Here is a 4958-nt window from a genome sequence, read left to right on the forward strand (position 1 = left end):
GATCCATATAAATATGCAGTTAATCATGCATATCCAAACTCTCGGTAACTTTCAAGCTAATAAAAATCTCAATATGATTTCAACCACTTTAAAATCATATCAATATTGTTTCTTTGAGAAACTAACTTGTGATTTCTATATCACATTTTCATATTAAAAAGCTTCAGGCTTTTTATATCATGTATATAAATATCCACTGATATTTAACAAAAATCACCTCTTTAGGTGTTTGGACTTCAAGTCCATATTTATCACATTTTACTTAGTGATATCAATTCTGCAGGAATTGAGAAACTGACTCGTGATTTATATATCACATTTTTATTTCCTTTCCATAAATATCCACTGACATTCAACAAGCATCACCTCTTTAGGTGTTTGGACTATAAGTCCCGATGCATCATATTTTACTAGTGAATCAATTCTGCAGGAATTGTTTCTTTCAAATTTGGCCAATATTTTACGTCGTATTCTTTGACGATTCTTGATTCACTTTCATCATTGCTTCTGGTAATGTCAATTGCCATCCCATATGGAAATACGTTGTCGACAACGATTTTATTTGTATCCATAATTTCTCCATTATTCATGAAATGTATCGAGATCTCGTTATTTTCAGGTACCTGTCCCTCTTCAAAGGAAGACATTTTTATGAAAAATCTCTTCAGGAGGCACTCTTCAAGAGTTTATATAGGAGAATTTTATACAGAGAATTTGGATGGACTTTATTGCTTGTTTTGTGGGTATGGCCTCTTCAGGAGCACCAAATTAATTGTGCCTTTCTCTTTTGAGATGCAGTACCTTTTGTATCAATAGGTCTCACATGGTTTTAGACTGCTGAATTTCTTAATTGTCCTACAGGGACTTCAATCCTCGCTAAGATTTTAGCAGCTAGAATATGAGACATTTTTATCTTATTACATCCAAAATTTAATTATCATCTGAACTTCTGGTTCACATATGATAATCAAGATAACATCGAATTATTTCATCTTATTTGCTTCTGGCAAATTTTTTTTTCCACTTCTGGTGGTAAGACTTTATAGTAAAAGAATCTTCTGGTTCTTTTATGGACGTCCATATGAAAATCATTCGACTTATCGTAATTGATTTTGGATTATCAAGATAACCATGAAAAGATACAAATATTTTGAATCATATCACCTTTTGATGCATCATAATATTTGATTTAATAATTTGTATAATATCATCTCAAAGAGAAAGCTTACAGCTTTTCCAATACGAGCTTCTGGCCCGAAAAGATATTCATTATTACGCCCAATCTCTTAGTTTCTTTGAATGAAACGCATCATTCTTTTCACTTCAGGGAGTAGAATGATATAAATTCATTATCATTCACTTCAGGGAATGATGTAGATATGGTAAGATGTGATTAATGATTCTTATCAAAAACTCATTATTTTGCTCAATCACTGAAAGACCAGATATAAATTTAGAATATATTGTGAACGTTTGCATTTCATATTACTATTTCAGGAGCATACTCGATATTGCTACTTCAGGAGCACATTCGAGACGTTCATTCAAATATATATTCTTTCCACAATTTCAATTATGCAACTTCAAGTGCATAAATCATAATGAGCTTTTGGTAAAAGTATTAATCATTTAAACTATGAGATACTCCAAAGCTATTATTGATTTATAGCGATCCTTCAGGAATGCTCCATCATATCATCAATAATTTATAACAAGTATAAAAGAATAAATAAAACTTGTATCTTAGAGATTTCAAATAATATATTGAAAAACTTACTTGATGTCCAACATCATATGAGTAGAAAAGTTACTGATGAGAAGAAAAATTAATTCACCATCATCATCATCATCACGTCTCAAAAGGAAACCTGTACCAAAATGAAAAAGAAAAGAAAGACTTTTCTTGCAATTAGATTTTGAAAATATATACTATCTACGTTAAAGATTAGGCCAAATAATTAGAAGCAGTGGACAGTCATTTTTGACTGGAGGATGATAAGCAACCCATTATTGCTGTCTTCTTTTCAAGTTTCTCCATTCTTTTTCTTCCCGGACCCGCAGTCTGTGGTCATGCAAGAGAACTTCCTATATTTTATATAATATCTTCTTGGAATAATAAAAGTAGTTGGACCCACCAACACCAATTATTCATGAGTCTTTGATCATGAGAAATAGCTTTACCCACGACACCCTTCAGCAAAAGATGGTAGAAACAAGCCCTCATTGTTGACTTTCCTTAGCATTTAGTTTCATTAAATACAGTGCTGTCAGGTGCAATCCGACGGCGCTTGTCGACTAGTGAATGGCTGAATTGCCAAGCCAAGGTAACGTGGCTAAACGGACGAAGCCTGGAGTTTCTGAATATAAGCTTGGTTTCTAGAAGAGCAAGTTACAGTGGAAGCAAAAGCTGCATCCAGTTCTTCTTTAGACTCTTTGCCGACATGGGCTCGTGGGTGCAAAGCCAGAGTACTAGATTGGCAGCAACTAAGGGTCTTGAGATTGATTCCTATCGATTTCTCGGATGCTACAGGATAATCAGTAGCTTGATCTACCGCTGGCATCCTCGAGATCCTTTTTCCCCGAAATGTTTATCGACGAGGTCGTCAAGTAGGAGAGGTTGGACGAGCTGTTGCAAATTTCTTGAGCCACAGGTGGAGTTGGCCAGAACGGTTCGGAGACCCAAGTCTTTCCCGGCAGCGACGTTGCGAACGTTGTCATCGAGAAACAACGTTCGACGAGGATCAACGTCGGCAACATCCAGCGCGATCTTCATGGCGTCCATAGATGGCTTGAGAAGCACTGGGAACTCGTCGGGCCGGGTCGACTTAGAGAGGTTCGGGTTCATTGTCTCGAAGCATATGATTTGCTCAAAGCAGTCTTTTAATCCGATCCAAGACCTTAACCGCGTGATTCCTATCCGAGTTCGTGAAAATGATTTTTCGTTGGGTAATGTTACGTAGGAGGTTTCGCAACTGAGAATCCGATTTGATCAAATCATACGGCAATCTTCCATGTACGAAGCCATGGTAATTATCGGTGTCAATGTCATACCCCAAAACTCGCAAGCCAGCAAGGGAGCTGCCGTACGTTTTGAAAAGCTCATATCGGAGATTCGAGGCCTTGCTCTCTGGGAATCCGCATTTCTCAACAAGATAATCATCAATATTTTTCCTAAGAGCTTCGGCAAGTCCAATCTTGGAAGAGTACAGAGTGTCATCCAAATCGAAGATAAGGCAGTCAAAAGGAGAACTAGAATCCATGGCTTAAGAGAAGGTAGAGAAGCTAAAGGTAGAGAAGCTAAAGGTGCTGTGAAACCGGAAGCGAAGAAAGCTAAGAAAGTTGAGTAGGAATGGAGGTTAGCAAAGAAAGTTGAGCAGAAATACAGGGACCTTGAGTTGGGAATGGGATGCAAATAGCATGAGGCTTCTCCTCCATAGAATTCATCTCTCCCTCTCTCACCTGCCTGGATTCTGGCTCTTGAGTCTTTTCTTGTGTTTTTCTTGTTGAGCGTCGTGAGTAATTGTATCGGTTCTCATAGGAGATGCTTTGTAATAGATTATGGAATTGAGGCTTAGATCTTAGCCTATTTCTCATCTAATATGGATTTGAGATTGAAATCCGGGGTATCCATATCGAGAGACTCTTGCTTTTCACGGTGTTTGGGTTTGTTTCGTTCGACTTGGATTGGTGAATACAGGAGGATGAGAGAAACCCACAGAGAGAGAAACTTGTGCTGAGAGGAGGAAGAATTTTTTTTTTTTCTCGCATCGTGCTGATAACGTGTTATGAACTTAATGAAAAATGAGAGAGTTTCAAGAGATTGAGAGAGAAAGAGATAGAACTCAGAGAGGTTATCAAACTTATGAATTCCTTAAAGGATTCAACGATATATATATATATATGAGTACAAAGGGGACTATGCTTTTGACGACTAGCACTATGCATTTGACGGCTAGCTCACTATGCTAGCACTATGCACTATGCATTTGACGGCTAGCTAAATGTGGTCATATAATTTAAGATAGTTTATAACACTTATCGAGTATTCAATTTCAATATTCTAACTGCACCCTCTGGACAAGGTGTGCCCCAGCCCCCACCCCATAGGTAGGGCCCTTGTCCTAATATTGGGGGCAGATTAGGCCCCCGGTCAGTCTGGCCCTCGTGGGCATCAATGGGTCCAAAACCTATTTATGGACTCAAAAATGGCCCAAACCTATTGATAGGCCTTTTTTTGGCCTAATTCACCAAAACTTGATTCAAATAAAATTAAATACATAAAACATAAAAATTAAATAATCTCTAATAAAGTTGGTAAGTTTTAAGTTCTAACTAATAATTTTAAGTTATTACAAGTACTATAGACAATTATACATTAATCTAAAACTATTAAAAATTAATATAAAAATATTACAAATTGTCAAATAAACTGAATGAATAACAATATTTCAAGAATTAAAATACATCTTTAAAAAAAAAGTAAACAAAACTAACAACATGAACATAAATTTGTAGCAGGATGAGATGGTTACTCGAAGTGGCAAGCGGCATTATAAAACTTAAAATTAGAATATGAATTAATAACATTATATACATATGTAAAAAATTAAAAAGAATGAACTAACAAAGTTAAAAAAAAAAAATCCATGTTTGGGAGTCAAAGTGAAATTGCGGCCAACGTAGATTGAGATGGAGCCTCATTTCCCTAAGTTGTCCCTACAATAATTGAAAATAAGTTTGTCAAATAAATATAACACAATCTATTATAAGTAAAAGCAAATAATGAATTAAGAGCGATTACCCCTTTTAGGTTGACCAACATCATCCTCCCTATAGCTCTTCACAAAGTCTACCACTTTTGAAACATGAATTGATTCTAAGTGCAATGAACTCTAAAATGGATCCAATATACACCCTTAGTGTTAAACGCGGACTCTATGTCTACAGTAGAAATATGT

General features: G+C 36.0%; 1 pseudogene; it reads right to left on the reverse strand.

The window, feature by feature from the left end:
• Positions 1 to 2548: 2548 nt before the first annotated feature.
• Positions 2549 to 3284, reverse strand: LOC122316223 (annotated as a pseudogene).
• Positions 3285 to 4958: the final 1674 nt, after the last annotated feature.

Source organism: Carya illinoinensis, chromosome 7 (genome assembly GCF_018687715.1).
Source record: "Carya illinoinensis cultivar Pawnee chromosome 7, C.illinoinensisPawnee_v1, whole genome shotgun sequence".
In the NCBI taxonomy this organism is placed as follows: domain Eukaryota; kingdom Viridiplantae; phylum Streptophyta; class Magnoliopsida; order Fagales; family Juglandaceae; genus Carya; species Carya illinoinensis.